The sequence below is a fragment of the Furipterus horrens genome, unplaced genomic scaffold, assembly GCF_987537825.1.
Source record: "Furipterus horrens unplaced genomic scaffold, mFurHor1.1.pri manual_scaffold_1, whole genome shotgun sequence".
NCBI lineage: Eukaryota > Metazoa > Chordata > Mammalia > Chiroptera > Furipteridae > Furipterus > Furipterus horrens.
The window spans coordinates 203,915,427-203,937,750 of NW_028327171.1; the positions used below are offsets into that span (position 1 = coordinate 203,915,427).

Consider the following 22,324-nt stretch of genomic DNA (forward strand, 5'->3'; position numbering starts at 1 on the left):
TTCTAATTTAAAGGCAATACGTACTTATTGACTGAAACTTAGAAAACACGAACATACAGGATGAAAAATACGTCATTCCACCCCCTCCCGACTGCCAGCGGGAAGCGCTTGCTTTTGGTGCTTCTTTGCCTTTATATATTTTACTTATTTTCCTAGAGTGAGGTCCCGTTATGTAAGTTTTGTTTATTGCTTTTCTTTTACTTAGTATTTTATCACAAGCATTTTCTTGTCACTAAGGATTATTCAAAAGCACACTTTTAATGCCTCAAATATCCTCTCACATAGCTATGCTGATTTATTAAATCAATTACGTACTGGACAACAAATTGTTCCCCATTTTTTCATTATTAGATATAGTCTGTGATGAACATCTTAGACAATTCTAAGGTTTTAAGCCAAGTGCACTTTTTAGGTTTCAAACTTCAGACATCCAAGGTGGAACTTAGAATCCCTGTCCCCGGGGGCCGGGACCTTTCCTGCTCAAAGTTGCTTCAACCAGGAAAGCAGCCGTTAAAAGAGGCCTGAACTGAGATGTAAATTACTACTGACCCGGCACAGCCTCGGGCGGAGGGGTTCGCGCCCCTCTCTCAACCCTCACAGCCACAAGCTGAAGGAGGCCCTAGCGCTCCCACCTTAGAGATGAGGAAACGGGCGCTGGGAAGTTTTGAAACTTTGCCTATGTTTGTATAGTTCCAAAGTCCATGTTTCTTTCTTTACACCGAGGCTGCCGCGGCTGGTGGCTGAACAGCTTTATTGAAGGTGCTTATCTCTTGCTAATAGCTACAGATCAACACTACCACTGAAGGTCTTTCACAGCCTGATTACCCTTTTCCTTTTTCCTTTTTGAATGGATGAGGGTTGACTTGACAAAACACATCTAGAAATGAACACAGCTAGAAGACCAGGACAGCTGGAGCGATTCCTGATTCCAAACCCATCTCTAAGCACTCTTCCTGACGTCATTATCCCATGTGGCCAGTCCAGCTCTCTCACAGAGCAAGGCTTAGGATGGAAGGGCCCAGCACTTAATGGGAGCACAGTCAGCATTAGTGAAAGCAATGTTTTACTGCTATGCATAATAAGCAAAGTTGCCTCTTAGACTGTATATTTCAAACCAATCAAAATAGAAATGTTTTAAATTGCTTTCCCCCCTCCACACACACCGTATGTTTATTTGTACAGATGGATATAACTAAATTAAGAGTTACTTAAGGGGACTGACTGGTGGACATCATGGTGGGCAAACTCCCCCAGTCACCCCAGCCCTTAAATGTAAATTCAGTTCTGTCAATGTAAGAAACATCCAGATCTGTAAGAATTTTTATGAGTTTATTTGAACCAAACTGATGACAATTGCTAGGAAACTAAATTTCAACGGATTGAGAAAATGCTCCAGAAAATAGCAGTTTTACCACTTATTTTATACATTATAATCAAAGAGGAAGATGTAAACGGGTTACATGAAATTCATTGGTGACAGATTATGGAGGTGGGAGAAAGCAAAGCAGGGAAACCTTGGGGACTGCATAAAAGTAAAATGAACTGACACTTCTTTTACATAGGTGGGTACAGGATAGTTAAGTCAACAATTAACACGATAACAATAACAATGAGGGAATTTGTGGTCTCTGCTCTGGTGGTTATGCTTTGAAGGGGCTGGGGAATTACTTTGTTATTCCAAAAGCTTGTTATCAGGTATGTTAGTCTAGATGCAAAAAGAGACAGACTCAGTTAAGGTGAAGAGTGAGTGACCTTTGTTAGGGAAAAAATTCTGTTCAAGTACTGTTCTAGGACATGACTACCCACCATGAACCAGTTGGTTAGAAAGTTTTTATTTCAGACCATCCTATGTGGTTACTTTCTGTCTCTGAGTTTGTAAGGCCGCCACGCAGGCCTCCCCTGAGCTTGTCAGGTTTAGCATGTGACCCCTTTTTCACCCACAGTTCCTAGGGGCAGATGTCCTCATTTCAGGAAGCTTCCTGCCAAAGCATGAGGTCACCAGCAAGAGTTCATGGAGCAAATACAGCTCTGCTTAGTTTCAGTCTCCCCCTTGATCACAGCATAGAGCCCTAGGTGAACCCTGCAGAATCTGGCCAGATCTCCTGATGTCCATTCATGCTCTCTACACGTTGGCACATCCTTCAGAAAGCACCCACCACTTTCTAGAACTTACAGCGTGGAGACATCTCCAAGGAGATTTGTTTTCCCGCCAGCAATCACACCTGCCCATGGGAAAGTGGAATGTGGGGACACACACAGACAAACCACACGAGGCTTGCTGCATGCCCTTTCTCCTGAGCCCATTTTCTGATCATTGGATCAAGGTTCTAGTCCTAAAAGAACATCTGAAGCACCAGGCCCAGAGTGCCAGTTTACAATAAATGATCACTAAATGGCCTTCTTCTCTTGACCCCTTTTTAATCCTGTGTCATGGTAAGAAGTGTCCAAACCTGTAGAGAATTTTTATGAGGTGATTTGAGCCAAACTGACGATAATTACCAGGAAGCAAAATCTCTGTGGATTGAGAAATGGCAGTTTTGCAGCTTATTTTATACATTAGAATCAAAGGAGATGTAAGAAGGTTACATGAAATCTATTGATGGTAGATTAAGGGGAAGGGAGGAAGCAAAGTGGGGAAAACTCTGGGACTTGATAAAAGATAAAACTAAAAGCTAAGCCGGAAAGAGTCGCCCTTCTTTTACTAGGTGGGTATAGGATAAAAAACATTTACAGCACATAGAGATGGTATGCAGGAAACAAGATAATATGAGGCTTCTGTGGTCTGGTGCTCAGGTGGGAGACTGTGCCCTCAGGGGTCTGAAAAAGGAGATTATTACTCTGACATTCCAAAGGTCTGTTATCCTGGATGCAAAAAGACAATAGACAGGCTCGTTTAAGGTAAAACTGCCCTTTGTTAACGAAGCAACAGGCCCAGGATGTGATTGTCCTCCACCCACTCACTTTTTGTTGTTGTTCATCTATTTACTCAACTGAACATTTATTTATTTACTCATTTCATACCACTGACTCAGATTCAGAGGTTTCCTCAGAGCAAGGGCAGTGAGAAGTCAGATTTGGGGGCTGACCCCCAGAGCCAGAGATCCCTCCATGAATTTTTATGTTCAGACCATCCTCTGTGGTTACTTTCTGTCTCTGAGTTTGTAAGGCCGCCATGCAGGCCTCTCCTGAGCTTGTCAGGTTTAGTATGTGGTCCCTTTTTTATTCACACCTGGTATAAAAGGGACAAAGGCCTGGTCAGTAAGACCCTTAGCAGATTATTAACCAAACCTCTACTTTCTACCAAGCAGACCAGAAATTTCCAATTCTGAAGATGTCAAACGGAAAAGAATACAGCCCCTGACCCCAAGAAACTCATAGTCTAAGGGCAGTGGTAACAGGTCAGATAATGATACTGTTGTGGATTTGGCAAGTGCTGTGATAAAGAAGTTGTTCATTTGGTTCTGCAGGATCCCAGAGGACAGAGCTCCTGACCCAACACGGGGCGGGGGTAGGGTGTTTCAGGAAAGGCTTTCTAGGGGTTGTAATACTTGATTTGAATGTTAGTGGGTGCTTAAGAATCAACCTAGCCACGGAAGGGGCAGGGAAGAACACTCTCCAGGTAGAGGGAACAGCATCCAACGCATAGGGCTTGGGGCCTGTGGTCCCAACAGTCTGGGACTGTGCAGGTGAAGTTGGGTGCAAGTGGTAATAAACAGACTGAACAAGGAGGCAGGGGGCCAGGAATTGAGATTTTTGCCCGGAGCGCAATGGGAAGGAGCCATGTGTCCGTCCACAACCATCTGGTGGGAAGTTGGAAGGGTAGTGGGAGGTGTGGCATTGCCCATAGGGTACAGTTACCAGCTTCAGCAAATAAAGATGAGAATGCCCATGTTGACGTACGAAACCTCCAGATCTGTAGAGAATTTTTATGAGAGTCTATTTAAGCCAAACTGATGGATATGCTGGGGAACAAGGTCTCAAATGCTCTGGAGTTTCTTTTTTAAAGATTTTATTTACTTATTTTTAGAGAGAAGGAAAGGGAGGGAGAAAGAGAGGGAGAGAAACATTGATGGGTGAGAGATACATCAGTTGGCTGCCTCTTGCACACCTCAACCTGGCCCTCAACCCGGCATGTGCCCTGAGCGGGAATCGAACCGTCAGCCTTTAGGTTCACAGGCACTCAATCACTGAGCCACACCAGCCAGGGCTGCAGCTTCTTTTATGCTTTTAAAATTAAGGAGGGGAAGTGAGGATTGGATTACAGGATAGTTAACAAGATTATTCTCTCAGAGGTTAACATACACTTTGAGGTATTACTTCTGGTATTTCAAAGGTTTGTTAACCTTTGCACAAGGACAAAGGCTCAACACTCTTTACTAAAGAAGGTCTAGGCCTGGGGCATGACTACCCACCATGACATGCTCAGTTAGGAATTTATGATTAGATCACCCTATGAGGTTGCTTTCCATTTTCCTTTTTTATGTCCACACCAGTTAAATTTGAAGTTCAAACAAAAAAAGTTTTTGTATAGATTTTTCCATTGTCTCACACAACATTGGGGCATACTTATACTAAAAAAAGTATCCATTGCTTATCTGAAGTTCAGCTTTAACTGTGTGTCTTGTATTTTTCTGGGAATACCAACCTGGAAGGCAAGTCAAGTCAGTGGCAGCAGGAAAGGCGTTGGGGGAATGAAAGGAATCAGGCTGATGTTTATTTTAGGGATGGAGTGGCCCAAGGTCAGCAATCAGTGAGAGAAGTCAGAGAGATTGAAAGGGTGGGTCCCTGGAATGGTTCCCCAGAGCCCAGGTGGAACTAGAGGGAATGCATGAGAAAACCTATCTGGACTGGTGGATCCGAAGAAGTTTGCCGGGAACCAGGCCCTAGCAACCCAGCCCCAGGGCTCCACTAATCATTCCGCAAATTCCTCCTGCAGGGGGCCTGATTTCGGAGAGCTAATGGTTACTCCACCCAAGAGAGGTATTGCGGTTCATCACTAAGCTTCTCAAAGAAGTTGCCTTGTTTCAGAGGCATTTAACCCAGCCTGGGTTAAATATGGCTCTTTCTCCCACTACAGGGCACGGACAGTCTTTCACTTCTGTGTCTCAGCACAGCCCTGTCCCATCATCTGCTGAATTCAGGGAACTCTTTGTTTTTTTTTCTTCTTTTTTACGATTTTATTTATTTATTTTTAGAGAGACGGGAAGGGAGGGAGAAACAGAGGGAGATAAACTAATTGGTCGCCTCTTGCATGCCCCCAACTGGGGACCTGGCTTGAGGGAATTCTAATATTCTAAAATTGGGGTCAGCACAAGGCTCTCAGGAACGAATGGGACATTATACTTTCCCCCCTAAAAATGAGCCTTATTATCCATAAACAAGTTAGCACTTTCATAAACAAATATGGAGTAGGAAGAACGGTGGATTTGGATGTTCCCAGGTGTGAGGATTTGTCATAACTTTTCCACTGACCGGCCATGAGGCCTGGGGTCCACCTCTTTATGCTCCATAACAGTGTTTTGGTCAAGGACGGACCCCGTATACGGCAGGCCCATAACTTTATAATGGGGCTAAAAACTTCCCGTTGCCTAGTGATGGCGTAGCTTCCGAACACTGTAGTGCAACACGTCACTCACATGTCTGTGGTGATGCTGCTGTAAACAAACCAACGGCGCTGCCGGCACATACACTTCTGTACAATACGTAACACTTGATAGTGATGATAAGTGACTATGTAACTGGTTTATGTATCTATACTATACTTTTTACCATCATTTTAGAGTGTTCTCTAAAATAGCACATAGCGTTGCTCTGGCAGCCTCACCCATCTCCTGCTTGCTCATTTTCTCTTGTGTGTGATTTAATCTCCTGTTGTTTTGTACAATAACATGCTGTGTAGTTTTGTAGCCTGGGAACAATAGGCTATACCATACAGGCTAGGTGTGCGGTAGGCCATACCATCTACATATTTGTAAGTGCACTCTATGATGTTCGCACAACGACAAAATCACCAAACGCATTTCTCAGAACATATCCTGTTGTTAAGTGGGTCGTCGTCGTCGGCAGCCGTCCGTCTCGAGAGACGATGGTGTAGCTTCTTAAGAGTCTATCTGCACCGCCGAGAATGGCTGTGCAGTCCAACTCGGGAGTGACACGGTATCTGTCTCCTCCCGTGTTGAATCAATATCTTGTGATGACGCTGGAGTGTCCTCTCCAGTGAAGCTGAAGCTACAGAGCCTGGGCAGGGTGATATGGAGGGTCTGCTGTTGCCCATGCAGCAGACCCCCCCTCTCTTCGCAGCTGGAGGGTCCAAGGGAAAGACGAGTCAATACAGCTTGGCTTCAGGTGCGCCGCAGGAGTTGCCGGTGTTGACTACAACGTCAAACCGCCTTAGGGACTCCGGCTCCGGATTTTCTGTCGGGGTTTACTCCCTTAGCCTTTCCCCTGAAGAGGTTTGCCGCAAGGCAGCGGAGGTTTTTTGGAGTCAGAGTTTTCCTTCTCTGAGTTAAGTGGGTACATGACTGTAAATGAGTCTAGTCTTACTGCTCTCTTCCCTCTCTCCTACGACTTTTGAAGCCTCAGATGAAATCATCTCTGTGAAAGTCTTAAAAATGGCATGAGGGATATTAGTGACTCTACAGGGCCCTGGCTGGTTTGGCTCAGTGGATTGAGCGTCGGCCTGCGAGCTAAGTGTCATTGGTTCGATCTTCCAGTCAGGGCACATCAGAGAAGGAAAACTCTGACTCCAAAAAACCTCCGCTGCCTTGCGGCATACCTCTTCAGGGGAAAGGCTAAGGGAGTAAACCCCGACAGAAAATCCGGAGCCGGAGTCCCTAAGGCGGTTTGACGTTGTAGTCAACACCGGCAACTCCTGCGGCGCACCTGAAGCCAAGCTGTATTGACTCCGTCTTTCCCTTGGACCCTTCAGCTGCGAAGAGAGGGGGGGTCTGCTGCATGGGCAACAGCAGACCCTCCATATCACCCTGCCCAGGCTCTGTAGCTTCAGCTTCACTGGAGAGGACACTCCAGCGTCATCACAAGATGTCGATTCAACACGGGAGGAGACAGATACCGTGTCACTCCCGAGTCGGACTGCACAGCCATTCTCGGCGGTGCAGATAGACTCTTAAGAAGCTACACCATCGTCTCTCGAGACGGACGGCTGCCAACAGGGCCAGATGAAACTGGAGGCAGGTTGGGCAAGAGCTTCTCCTACCCAAGAGAAAGTGTTGCCAGTTGAGGAAGGCTGGACCAGGAACCAGCCCTACAGCCACAGAGCAGCGTGCAACCCGGACTCAGGGTGATGCTTTCCTATCTCCCCTGACAATCAGTCACCCAAAGGGCTTTGGGAAGTATTGGCTTAGGGATTCTTTTTTCTAAACCTCTGTATTGGAATCCTTGGGGGGGGGAGGCGAAAAAAAAATGCCCGCAGGTGAATTTAATTATCAGCCTGGTGCTCTGGAGACCTGGATTATGTTGAAATCACTTTAATGGCTGTGGGCCTTTGGGGTTATAGTGATCCCTCACTTATCGCGGGTATTACGTTCTAGACACCCACCCCCACCCCGCGATAGGTGAAAATCCGCAAAGTAGGAACCTTACATTTATTTAAGTATTTACTGTACAGTACCGCAAAATCCTGCAATATAGCGAAAAATCCATGATAAATAATTAAATATATATTTTTAAATCCTGCGATACAGTGAGGCCACGAGAAGCGAACCGCGATATAGAGAGGAACTACTGTATTACTTACCTTCTCTGAACCTTGGTAGCCTTATCTGTCAAAGGGAAGGTAACGATATAAGGTGTTAAGAATTAAAAACAGCAGTTTTCAAATGCTTGGAATGAAACTAGAAAAGCCAGTGTTCGTGCTGCCTGTCATCCATCAGACCCAATAAACAGAGATAGGGATTAAATCTTTATGGGCGTTTTATTCAGAGGTCAGAGATCTGAGAAGGTGGCAGGTTTGTACCCTTAACAGACAGTCTTAAATTCCATTATAAAGGGACCCTTTTTATAAGGAGAAGAAAAGTGTAAGTAAGGGGTTTGGAATTCAGGGGAAAAGTTAATCAGATAAGAGCCGCAGCATTTCTTCATCTGTGTCCTGGGCAGTGGTCACCCCACCCTGGAGTACAATGGCTCAGATACCATCTTGATTGCCTGCAGTCCTCCTGGGCACAAAGGTGGGACTGCTTATGGTTACCTGGAGTCAAGGTGCGTCATACCTGAAACAATAGCTTTTTACATACATTGATTACTAAGCTTATTAGCTGTTACCCGAAACTAAAATTTTCCTATATTTGAGTCCCCCATCAGGAACATAGCAAAAACCGTCAGTTGTTATCATTGCTGGTGACATAGAAGCCTAGTGATTCAGTGATTTAACACCAGCTCAGTTTGGCCAGTGGGGCTATTGCATTTGGAGGACTAAACAGGACCTGGATAGATGAATTTGCTGTAGCTCAGGGGGCCGAGGTTCCAGCGATATGCCCTCACACCCTGCCCCCTGCCTCCATGGCCCTCGGTCTCCTAGGTCCTCTCCACCTGTTGGGGGACTCCTCCCGGACTAGAAGCCCTTCCCCATATTTCGCTTGCATTTGTCTAAACACTCCACTGTCCAAAAAAAGCCAGAAGCCATTTCCTCTTTTATGCCCAGCCCAAGACCATAGCTGCCACAGAACCTCTCCTTATCAATAACTGCACCCCTTCCAAAATCTCAATGTCAAGCCCCCTTCACTCTGCCCCCCATCTCTCCCTCGCTGTGATCCTGAGTCCGACAATTCGATGTTGATCCACATCGAGACTGACCATCTTTGCATCCTGCCTCCTCCTCTTCCTTGCCCCTCACTTCCCTCCTCAACCAGCTTAGAGTCATCATTACAATCACTGCTCACTCCTCTCTGCCTGTGGAACTCAGCAGGCAAAGCCCCAGCTCTGCACTAACACAGCTGAAAGGGAGGAGAAAAACATTCAAGGCGCTGACTGATCTCACTTTCAGCTCATGAAGACTTAGGATTTTCTCGTACGTTTATATCAACATTCGCATTCTAGGTAATTACTCCGCCCTTTTTCCAATCTCTTCAAACGCCAACACCTTCTCTGCAGCCTCTCTCTCAGCCTTGACCTTGCTTCCTATGTCACTAAGCAAAGAAAAGCAATCAGAGAACTGGCACCTGTGTCTCCACTTGGCTATCTAATGGGCAACTGCTTCTCAAACTTTCATGTGCAAACAAACCACAGGGGGATCTTGTTCAAACGCAAATTCTGCTTAGGAGGGCGGGGTGAGGCTGAGAGTCTGCATTGCGTACAAGGTCCAGGTAATGCTGCTGCTGCTGCTGCTGCGTGGACCACAATCAGTGGTAAAGCCAAAGGCTTCTCAACCTCAGTATGTCCAACACTTAACTTCTAATACACATTACCAGCCTCACCCCAGTCTGAATGAGGGTTCTAGCAGCTTCCTCCATCCCCACCAAGAATGCAAGATGCATGGGAAGGGTGGGGAGGAGGGATATCAGAAGGAACTCCAGCCTTGTGAGTGCTGTCCAATAGAAATACGATATGACACGTTTTTTTCCTTTTTCCTCTTTTTCTCTAACCAGAAGCTTGAAAGAACACAAGGAAAAAAACCCAAAAGATTCATTATACTTGATAAAGTTGTCAAGAAATGTCAATTTTTCAGTAGCCACATTTAAAAAGTAAAAAGAAACAGGTGAAAATAATTTTAATAATATATTCAACCCAACATATTTTAAAATATATTTTAACATTTACTCAGTCTAAAAATTATTAATGGGCCTTTAAAATGTGGTATGTAGTTTACACTTACAGCACACCTTGATTTGGATGTTAGGTTTTCATCAGAAATGTGGACTATTTATTTATTTAGTTATTTATTTTATTTGAATGTTTACTTAGATTTTATAAAATGTGCAGTTGAAAAAGTAGATTCACATACCCAGGTTCTGTATGTGAATCAAACATATTTGAGTCCTCCCTGGTAACTGAAACAAGTTTCAATCTTTATATTTAAATTTAAGTGAATTAAAATTAAGTAATTTAAAAATTCAACTTCTCGTCGTACTAGCTATATTTCAAGTACTATTCAAAAGCCACGTACGTATGGCTAGTGGCTACCGTTTTGGACAACACAGACCTATAGCAGATATACTGTGGTCATCAATCCAGGGAAGACTGTCAGGGTCAGAGTCTATGCCATAATTCCTCTGGGACCCACCCCCCACAGATGCCTGCCCCAGGGCCTGCACTCTGTACTTTCTATTGCAATGAATTTATTCCTCGGTTAAAAACTATTTCTATAGGCACAATCCGTTCCCAAACATGACCGCTAGGGGGCAGGCTCTGGCTATCATCATTTGGCAAGAAAAGGGGAACCCTAAAAATGTTCTAGACAAGTGGAAGGGAAGGTCATTCAGTGCAGTGTTTTTCACACTGCTGGTCGTGACCCATTCATAAAATCAATTAAGTGAGTCATAGGAACATTTATAATAAACTAGAAAAAATCAGAATATAAGCACTCCAGTCAGGCCTCTACTGTAGCCTCAGTTTCCGAATCATTAATATTCAGAAACAAAAATGTTACAGTGTCGCTGATGTATACTGTGTACAAACTTTTTAATTCTCTAAACAATACACTATAACAACTATTTACATAGCATTTACATTGTAGTAGTTACTATAAGTAAGCTAGAGATAAAGTATATGGGAGGATTGCGTAGGTTATATGCAAATACCATCCCATTTTATACAAGGGACTTGAGCATCTGCAGATCTGGATATTCCAGGGGCTCCTGGAACCAACAAGGAATTACTGCATTATTGCTTTGTGTAAGTTTGTTTTAGTTTTATTTATATATGTATTTCATGTGGGTCTGGATGAAAAATGCCTTTCTTATTGTCAAAACATTTGAAAACATTCGAATCTTCATTATCCACCGATAAAGAAATCTAGTCCACAAGTTGGTCATGAGAGCTCGTTATACTGTTTTCTTCTCTTTGTTTAGGTGTTTTAAATTCTTCATAAGAAAAACAATTTAAAAAGAAACTGAGCCCTGACTGGTGTGGCTCAGTGGGTTGAGCATCTTCCCGCAAAGTGAGCTTTCACCAGATGGTTCCCAGTCAGGGCACATGCCTGGGTTGCAGCTGGGTCCCCAGCTGGGGGTGTGCATGAGGCAACCAATCTCTGTTTCTCTAGCATATCGATGCATCTCTCACTCTCTTTCTCCCTCCCTTTCCCTCCCTCTAAAAATAAATAAATAAATAAAATCTTTAGAAAATAATAATAATAATATAAGAATAAAGGCTATGTTTTGTGTACTTACAACTATAAACCCACTTTTGCCCGTCCCATATACATATGGTATGTGTGTGTATGGGGGGGAGGGATGTGTGTCTGTGTGTGCACAGTGCAGGCAGGCTGCGACATTTTCCACTGAAAGAACTGGCTCTGTGAAATTGGTGGAGGCCACCAGGAAGATGAAAGAGCTTGGGGTGTTCTGGAAACTTCAAGGAGACCAGCGTGGCTGGGGACTGGAGACTAGTGAACACAGGGGCATGGCCTAAGAGGAGACTGGGGAGGTGGGCAGTGGCCAGATCTTCAGAACTTCTGGGGGTCATTAAAGATTTTGGATTTTAACCTATAGGGAAGCTATGGAATGGTTTTGAGCAGTGGAAAGACATGATTTGGGTCATATTATAAGAAAATTCCCCAGCTCTGAGTGGAGGATGGGGAGGGGGCGGAGCATGAGATCGGGGAGGTCATTTCCAGGCTGTCTCAGTTGCCAGGTGAAAGGTGATGGCAGCCTCCACCTCTGAAGAGTCAGTAAGCCCCTGCCCACAGCCAGCCCAAACCCACATATCTTCTTTAGCCTCGTCTGGCTGGCTGTCCTCTGTTTGCCCCCATGCCCATCTCCATCCTTCTCCGCTGTGCTCAGAGCTGGCCAGTGTGGACACAACGATGGGCTCTTCGTCCCCCAGCTGCATTTGGGTTTGACCAGTGGAGAGGCAAGGGGTCAGTGGGATGAGGGTATTTGTTCTTCTTCCTCTCCGAAGGGTCACAGGCGACAGCTCTAGTCAGGGGGCCCTGTCCAGACAGCTCTGTCCCTCCAGGTTCTATAACTGCTCCCTCCCTTCATCTGTCAGGCTTCAAGGTGGTGACAGAGCCCCAATGTCACTAGCCCTGGGGAACTGCACCATCCCTCAAGTTTCCTATACCCTGCCCATAGCCTTGTAGAGTAGTTCTTTCATAAAATTATCTTCCAGTTGCCAGTCTGAGCTGTTATCTGTTTCCTGGCAGCCTCCCTACCCTGCTGGCAACACAGTATCAACCAAATGAGCCTGGACTTTTGGGTCAGATAAAACCAGGACTGAATTTCCACCTGTCACTTATTAGCTCTGTGATGGGGTACATTATTCAGCCTCCCCGAGCCTCAGTTGTTCATCTCTAACATGAGGACACCATTACCTTCCTTATAGAGTTGTTAGGATGATGAAATAACACTTGCAAGGGTTTGGTGCAGGCCTAGGGCACAGTAGACCACCATACACGCCTGTTCTATTCTTCCTGCCCCCCAAACCCAGCAAGCACTTATTACCCTGCATGGGTCAAGCAGGGGGCCAGGCACTGGGCTGGGGAGACCAGGAAGCACAGGGCATTGTTTTTGCCTGCAGGGAAGCCACAGGATTCCTCCATCATTCAAGGTAGAAAGGAGTGAGGGTTACTTTCCAAACCACTCATTTAAGTATTTTAAAGAATTTTTTAATTTTTAAAAAGATTTTTAAAATTTATTTTTAAAGAGAGAAAACGGGAGAAAGAGAGGGAGAGAAACATTGACATGCGATTGGTTACCTCTCACCTAGGGATGTTCCCTGACTGGGAATCAACCCGGTGGTGTTTTGATTTGTAAGCCAGTGCTCAAGCCACTAAACCACACCAGCCAGGGCCCATTTACTTCTTTTTGACTACTATGTGACCGCCGTTTTTTCAGGATCCAAAGATGGAGTAGTGACCAGCATTGCAAGAGCTGTGGTGATCAAAGAGGGTTTGAAAGAGGAGGCTGAATTTATTTTAGCTCTAAAGAAACTGTACTGAAAGGTAGGGCATATTAATCTCCCCAGGGAAGGAACTCACCTCCTCCCTTCCTCCCAGGTGAGAGCCTGCAGAATGCCCCAGACTGAGAATCTGCCTTAATGAGTTACAGCTGCTCCCAGGGGGGATTTAGAGCCCCTCAGAGGTGCTGGGGCAGAAGGTAGCTTGAGGAGAGTGCCTTAAATGATTTCCACATGTGTGGTGGAGCAGGTGTAGGGGGACAAAAAACCCAGGACAGTGACCAGTGCAGGTTGAGTGAGAGTATCCAAACACTAGAAAACTGGGTGAGACCGTATTGCTGAATCAAGTAATGTGAATTCAATTGTGTAGACATGGGTTTTGAGCAGGGAGCACATGTGATTCAATCCTAGGCTTTCAAAGGCTTTTATAACTATGTAATGAGGTGGATGGGGGCGGGAGGGGCCTGCAATGGACCAGGTGTTAGGACTCAAGGACCCAAATTTGGTGATGGCACTAGGAGGGGAAGGATCACACCCTTGGCATTCATGCAGTCATAAAATATCATCCTTGAGCACCCACAAGGACCAGACAAATTATACAAAGTGTAATAACACAGATGCACATTTAATAAGTAACTGTGAAGAACTGGGCTCTGTGTCCTTTACTTGAGTAATCATAGTTAATCCTCAAAATAGCTTCGTGCAGATGATCGGTCCCTTTTGCAGAGACTGAGACTCCTCCTAAACCTGCCCCTCCACTGCAGATAACCAGAAAGAAGACAGGCATTTAGATTTGGAACTCAAAAGGGGAGTTAGGGTGGATATTTCTCATTGGAAGTAATGAGTTACATATCAAATGATAGCTAAAGTCAGGGGAAGCAGAGAATGTAAACCGAGAAGAGGCAAAGGCCAAATAATGAACCCTGGGGAACCTGGACATGTGAGTGACAGCAGCAGCAGGAGAAGCTTGTAAGGGACGTGAGAAGGGAACCAGAAGAGACTGACAGGGAAGGCAAAGAAAGAAGGCTCTGCCCAGAGGTTAAGTGACAAGGTTTGAGGTTCCAGGCATAGGAGCCAAATTAGAATGGAATGGTGGGCACAGAAGCTCAGTTGCGTGGCCCGAATTAGATGGGAAGTGAGAAGTAGAGGCAGCAAGGAAAACTACTTTCATTGTTTTAATAAAATTATACTTTTTATTAAAATAGTAATACATTTTTATTATAGAAGTTCAGAAAATATTTTTAAGTGTAAAAAAGAAAGTAAGTGATGCCCCATGGGCCAAGATCATCACTGGCAGCATTTAAATTTTTTTTCTGTGCATTTTTATTTTAGCAATCATATCGATTATTCAATATTTATATAGTTTTGAATCCTGTTTTTTCCCCTACTTTATGTTAAAATGTAAAATTTACCCAAGTACTAGCTTGAGTATTTTTGCCTGCAGGTATCAAAAACAACAGCAACAACTAAAAGTGGTCAAAGCAATAAGGACAACTTTTAAAAAGATGTTATTTATTTATTTTTAGAGAGAGGGGAAGGGAGGGAGAGGAGAGAGAGAGAAACATCGATTGGTTGCCTCTTGCACATGCCCCAATCAGAGATCGAACCAACAACCCAGGCATGTGCCCTGACCAGGAATCGAAGTGGGTGACCTTTCGCTTTGTGGGACGATGCCCAACCAACTGAGTCACACTGGTCAGGGCAATAAGAACAATTTTTATCTCACATAATGAGATAAAAAGACATTGGTTCCATGTCATTTTTGCTCTGCCATCTTCAGTGTACTGGAATATCCTTTATTTTTTTAATTAATTTATTTTTAGAGAAACAGAAAGGGAGGGAGAAAGAGAGGGAGAGAAACATCACTGTGTGGTTGCCTCTCATGCAACCCCAACTGGGGACCTGGCCTGCAACCCAGGCATGTGCTCTGATTGGGAATTGAACTGGCAATCCTTTGATTTCCAGGCCAATGCTCAATCCACTGAGCTACACCAGCCAGGGCGGAATAGCTGCTTTAGAAAAATAAATAAGATTCCAGAGAGGGAGAGGAAGGGTGAGAGAAGGAGAAGAGAGAAACATTGACTTATTGTTACACTTATTTATACATTCATTGGTTGCTTCTTGTATGTGCCCTGACCCGGAGACCAAACCCACAACCTTAACATATTGGAATGATGCTCTAACTAACTGAATTATCCAGTCAGGGCTTGAATATCTGTTTAAACTGCTCCGTCATAGATCTAAAATGGCATCACAGGCAAATGACAACATCCTGGAGCAAGAAGAGAACACAGTTCTATTACAGTGTATATCCCTTTTGAATAACTAGGAAAACCTCCCAAGAAGGCCTCAAGCCTATTTCACTCCTCATCTCATAGCTGTGCAACCTGGAGTAATTGTCTTGATTTCCCGGTGCCTTAATGTTCTTATGGTTATTATAACCATATTTGATTCATAGGCCTCTTAGGAGAGATGAGGCTTAATCTGTGTAAAGCACTTAGAACTGTGTCTGGCACATGATTTGTACTATATAAATATCAATATTTGCTCTTATGATCTGATGGCAAGAACTGTGTCACATTCCTGGTTGTAACTAATCACTTGGCCAGGCAATGAGTGCACCAGCTGGCTTAGAACATCAGGACCACCCATCAGGGCTGGGGTGGGTCTCGCTTGGAAGCTATTGCAGTTCATAGGAGAGCTGGCAAGATAGGGGTTATCAAGGAAAAAAGGGGAGTAGAGAATGTGTGTTAATAAACCAACAGGATCTGCCACACTTGTATTTAAAAAAAAAAAACCACCTTTACAAACATATAAACACAATTCTACTTCCGTGAATTCTAGTTTTTTAAAAACGTTTTGCTTTGCGGTTGTTTCAGAATTATAAAGTATTTGCTAAAAGTACAAGGAGGTTCCATACTCTGGTCACTTACCTTCCCTGAGTTCACATCTTGCTTAATTACAGCATCGGTATCAAAACCAGGATGTTAACATTGACACAATTCTTAGGACCTCTTGTTCAAATTTTGTCAGTTGTTCCCCTAGTCTCCATTTTCTGGTCCAGGGTCACTCATTGCATTGGGTTCTAATTATAAACACCATTTAAAACCTGCACAGAGGTTCACAGAAGCTACCTCTTCCCTGCTGGACCTGTTGGCTGTTTACGCAGTCTCACCGTTGGAGACATTTCAAATGCTATCCTTTAGAGCAGATTCTTTGGGGAGATCTCTAAAAGAGAATTACTGAGTCAAAGGATGAACATTTTTAAGGCCTTGATGAATATTGGAAATTGCATCAAGAAAATTATACCAATGACACCGCCATAAGCAATGTATAAATACCCACCTCCCCATATTCTTTTATTTTTTAAGATTTTATTTATTTCCTTTTAGAGAGAGGGGAAGGGAGGGAAAAAGAGAGGGAGAGAAACATCAATGTATAGAACATCCCCGACTGGGGACCTGGCCTGCAACCCAGACATGTGCTCTGACAGGGAATTGAACAGGCAGCCTTTTGGTTCACAGGCCAGCACTCAATCCACTGAGCCACACCAGCCAGGGTGCATCTCCCCATTGTCTTAAAATCCTTCAGGATGTTATTTGTTTTTAATTTTTGCTCTTTTGATAGATAAAAATCATATCTCATTGTTTAGCTTGCATTTTCTTGATTCTTTTAAGACTTCCCCCCCCCCCCATATATATGCCATTTATCCCCTTACTAATTGGGATCTTTGTGTATTCTCATTTATTTAAGCTCTTTTTATATTAGGTAGATTAATTCTTTCACAAATTTGAGGCAAATATTTTCCACAATTTCTTTTTTGCTCTGTGTGTGTGTGTGTTTTAACATATAGAAGATTAAAAAAAAATTTTTTTTTAATTGGCTGAAAGAGTAATTCCCTCGTTAGGTCTGGTGCCTTTTGTCTGAGTTTAAGAGTAATATATGCCTATTAAAAAAAGTTAGAAAAACACTTTTATTGTTTTTAGCCTAAGAAAGTCTTCCACTATGAGAGATTGGACATACAGTATATTTAATTTCCCTCTAACATTGTAAGGTTTAATTTTATGCCTTTAGCACTTTAATCCACCTGAAATTTATTTTTATGTACTCTGTGAGGTGCAGGCCTAGATTGCTGTTTTCCAAATACCTAGTTACTTATCCAAGCACCATGTCTTTCCAGCACCACTAATAACTAACCTGTCTGCTTCCCACTGTCTTCGTCAGCTATTGTTGCAATAATGCTGTGTAACAAGCAAATCCAAAATGGAGATGCATAGAGCAATAAGCATGTATTTCTCTCTCATGCGTCTGTGGGCAGGCTGGGTTTCAGCTGATCTAGGCTGGTCTCTGCTGGGTTGGGCTGGCTTCTGAGCCGTGTGGGTGAGGTTAAGTCAGGCTCCGTGTGTCTTTCATCCTCCTTAGACTGTCTGAGGAATGTTCTCATGTTGAAAGGCACAGGTACAGGTGCCAAGTTAACCACAATAACATATTGAAGACTTCTGCTTATATCATGTCTGCTAACATTCCATTGGCTAGAGCCAAGTTATGAAACCAAGCCCAACAGTGGCGGCGCGGGGAAATTTATTTCACCTGCAGGGAAATGGTGCCTCGTCACATGGTAAAGGGTATATTTACAGAGACAGACTAAGACTTGAGAACTGAAATACAATCTACCACACCCAGGGAGGCAGACTTTTAGGAAACGAGGTTATGTTGATATAAAGGAAGAATGGAATCTATAAATGGAGTCAAGGTCAAGGGAAGCTTTTAAGGCAGGGAAACACTGCCTCTTTGCTCCTATGGTGAGGGAAAGTGGTGGTCAGGAGAAACACTAATTGAAGATATGAGCAAGAGGGGCTAATGGTACTTCCTCTAAAATTTCCAATGTAAATAGCAAAATTTATAGAAGGGTGGGCAGGCACAGATATTATTTCCTCTAAGAAGGATACTGGCTGAAAGCTAAGGAATAGGAACTGGGCTGAGGTTTCCAAAAACAACTGTGAATAATGAGAGATCTCAGTCAAATAAAAGCACTGCCAAGCACTGGTGTTGGGGGTCCCAGGAGGCCTGATTTGTAGACTAGGCCCTGATTCACGTGAGTCAGTCATTCCTTCCAGCTCTGTCCATGAGGTTGGAGCAGAGAAGTTGGGTTGTCAGGTTGGTACAGGTAGGTCTGGAGGTGGATAGGCTAAGGTTGGAGGGCCAGGGAGTGAGGAAGCTGACAGCTGGTGAGGGCTGAAGAGATGAACCCAAGTTCTTGCTGAGAGGGAAGCCATGTAGGCTGAAGGGGCCGAAGGGCTGGAAGAAAACAGATGGTTTGAGAGGCTAGAGATGGAGGAGTGCATGTGGTGGGAGTGAAGGGGTCAGAGGGAAGGACACTGAATTGTAAGTTCTCAGAGGTAGAAAGTTCTGGGGAAATCCAGGATGTGACCATGTGAGTAGGCTGTTGAGCTGCATTGTGAAGGCCTCGGAATCGAGCCCAGGAACTGAGGCCAAGGCAAAATGAAGGTCCCTGGGCCACAGCCAGACCTACTGAGCCTGAATCTCTGCGAGAGGGGCCCAGGATTCTGTGTTTTAACAGGTTTCCTGCGTGGTACCTAGATTCCCTCAAGTTGAGAACTGCTGAGCTAAACTGTGGAAGGAGCTGTACTTGCTGGAATTACTTGATGGCAGGAATCAGGCAGGAAGACTAAGAACAGTGTCTTACTCCTCAGAGCCTGGGCCGGGTCCCTGGCTGGACTGATGAGGAGAGGTAGAGAGAAGTTTTTAAATAAGGCGGGAGGAGCCATGATCTTGACCTGGAACGGCACATGACAAAGCAGGAGGCTGAAGGTGTGCAAAGGCAGAGGATGTCAGAGAGATTTATTTCCAAGCAAACCAGGCTTCTGGGGTGTGCAGCACAGCAGCTGGGAGAGAAGCCTGCGATGAGAGGGTGAGCTCAGGGTGGAGCAGCCAATGAGGGGATGCATGAATGGGGCTGGGCTAAGTGGTGGGTGGATTAGCCTGCCACCACTTCTGCGCTCGGCTAGCTTTTCTAAACTGAACTTCTCCACCCTGCTCCAACATGATGTCTCTTGTCTCTAATATTCAAACAACTCCAGTCATCTCAGCTCCTTCATGATTGTGTCATTGTCGTCATCATCATCATCATCATCATCACCCTCATCCCTGTGGTTTCCTGAATGCCAGCCAAGCACCAGGCATCAAGCTTGAGCATGATGCAAAGATGAAGGCAGGCGCTGGATCCTAAGGGGAGCCTCTAGGCCAGTTGGGAAGGCAGGATTCAGACACCAGGGACAGCCAGATAGATTAATATGGCAAAGTGGATAAGGAACAGACTCAAGAATCCCCATCCCCACCCCAGCAACCTGGAAGGAGGCTTGCTCTTTGTGAGTTAAGTTCTAAAACCACCACATCACAGGCCAGAACTGCAGGATTGCCAGTCACCTGACCCATGTTATTAATGCATCTCTCCCCAGGAGAGGCACAGAAGCAACCTTAGCCTCGGCAGTAGCCCGCAAGCTACTCACTGGGGGAGGTCGTGGGCAAAGACCTGGAGTGTATGGGTCCCCAGACTTGGTTCTCCTGTACCCTTCCCTGATGTTATGAAATATGGGCAGCCACCAGAATTGTTCTGACTCCCTGTTCACAAGCCACCCTATTGAGTCAAAAAACTGGGGGACACGTGTTTCAAGTGACAGGAGCTTAAGCAAAGGCCCTGAGATGGGATGAGCTTGGCACGGTTGAGGAATAGAGTGGCTGGTTTGTGGTGACAAGGGGAAGAATGGCATCTGATGATGTGGAAGAGATGGACTTGGCCCCCTCAGACATCACACCAGACACTACAGATTCGAAGATGCAAAAAAATTAAATCATAGTCCCTACTTCTTTTTGTAAAGTTATTTATTTTTAGAGAGAAGGGAAGGGAGGGAAAAAGAGAGAAACATTGATATGTGAGAGGTATATCAATCAGTTGCCTCTCACATGCCCCCAGCAGGGGTGGCCCCGCAACACGGGCATGTGCCCTGACTGGGAATCGAACTGACAACCTTTCAGTTCACAGGCTGGCACTCAATCCACTGAGCCACACCAGCCAGGGCTCATAGTCCCTACTCTTAATGAAGACAATAAAGTCTTCAAAACTCTAGACTCTGAGATAAAAAATGTAAACAAAAAAAAATTTAGCATGGGGGTGTTGCATTAAATGATAGAAGTACTATATTGTACATATAAGTCCTAGACTTGGCATAAGTGCTTAAGCCCATGCTGGGGTGGGAATGATAGAGAAAAGGTTTCTTTTCTTTTAAAAAAAAAAAAAAAGATCTTATTTATTTATTTTTAGAGCAAGGAGAGGAGGGGGAAGAGAAGCATCAATGTGTGGTTGCTTCTTGCATACTCGTGACTGGCGACCCAGCCCACAACCCAGGTATGGGCCCTGACTGGGAATCAAACCAGCAAACTTCTGTTTCCCAGGCCAGCACTCAATCCACTGAACCACACCAGCCAGGGCAAGAAAAACTTTCTTGAAGAGAGCACACCTGATCTGAGTTTTGAGGAACAAAGCATGAATGGTACTCCAGGCAGAAGGCACAGCATGTGCAAAGTCAAGAAGGTGTGAAACGATATGATAACGTTCAAGCAAAATACAAGTTGTTGGGTATTAATAAGGTACAAAGTGCAGGAGTGGGGAAATAATGAGGCGTCAGTCTGGCTGGCACAGAAAATTCTCGTGGGAGAGAGGTAAAACAAAAGCGGATTTGGAGCAGATGTTGTAAGTCTTTCCGAACAGTCCAGAGGAGGGGAGGATCGACTTCCTGAGCCTGCTTGAGTTCCCTAAAACATCCACCCTCACTCCTTATCCCCAGCCCTGTCCTGGCTCCAAGTATTTTATAAAATGGGTCTTAGATTATTATCTATAATCTTGTTAATGTGTGTGTGGCTTGAGATTAGAATTCAATCATCTCTGTACTCTCTGCTGGCTCATGCCTGAGCCTGCATATCCTGTTTAAGATGACAGGAACTGTGTTTAAATTTCTCAATATAGTTCCTGACACAGCTTTATCTGCAGAAAGGTATATTCACAATGACTTTCAATGAGGCTTTATAATTCTTCATTTTGCATGTGTAGACACAGACTTAGAGACATACGAACTCCCTCGGCCTGGAAGAACTTTCTGCAATTTAGTCTTCCTCCTCTGCAGCACACTAGCTGGGAAGCTAAGGGCAGGGATTTAATTCAATTCTGTATTGTTTATTGAGAGCCCCTTATGTGTCAGGCACTGAGAAGAAGCTGAAATGTAGGCAAGGAGACAGGAAGGGAGCAGGCCATAGGCTCTTGTCCTGAAGATTATCCACATATAAGAAACTTCATGTCTGGGGTTTCTGAATGAAACCCAGGATTAGGTGTTGGGATGACAATTCAGTTTGCAGATCATTTAACCCACCTATTGAATTTTGGGGACGAGGTAGGGAATGAGGCCCTCAATTCATTGTGCATCCGCACTGGAGACTCAGCTTTTAGATCCAAGTACCTAATCAGAGTACAGAAGAGGGAGAGAGGAAATGTGTGATTTGGGAGTTAGGTTATCTAGCCTCTCTCAGGCCAGAGCCCAGGTCACAGGGAGGAAGACAAAAGCACCATCTCACCTGCTTCCCTCCAACCATCTCCCAGTGGGAAAGAGAGTTAGCTTGACTGACTGTTTGCAGCATTTCCTTCCCTTCCTGTGCTGGGTCAGGGCTAAAGCTGGAGCCAGAGCCCAGCCACAGCTCTGGTTTGCCCAAATTTGTAGATGTCACCACGCCTGCCCTTAGATCTACATCCATCCCATGGACCTTAAAGTGGTGGTTGGGCGGTGGGTAGTGATGTGAAGTCCCACGGGGTTTAGGAGTTGGAATATTTTGGTCCTAGTCCTGTCTCTGCCGCTCATTGCTGCTTAACCTTGGTCACACCCTCTGAGCCTCTGTGGCCTCTTATCCTTCAGTGTATAGCTTACATGTCGCATATTCAGGGAGGCCCTCCCCCATTTAAGCTGGGCTTGTCCTCCATATCATTGTCCCCTAATCACACACACATATGTATGCATGTACGTATGAATATATAACATATACATCAAAATGTATATAAATATAAATGCATATACACATAATGTTTGTCAGCTTACTTGGTTTGTTTCTCTACTAAATACTAGATTGTAGGCTACGAGAATGCAGAGACTGTGTCTTTGATCCTTGAATCCTCAGAGCCTAGCGCAATGCC

The 22,324-nt window shown here is 44.6% G+C and overlaps 1 protein-coding gene across 1 annotated transcript in view; it reads left to right on the forward strand.

The window, feature by feature from the left end:
- Positions 1-22,324, forward strand: part of PNKD (PNKD metallo-beta-lactamase domain containing) — a 64,488-nt gene that overhangs the window by 19,851 nt on the left and 22,313 nt on the right. The window lies entirely within an intron of this gene.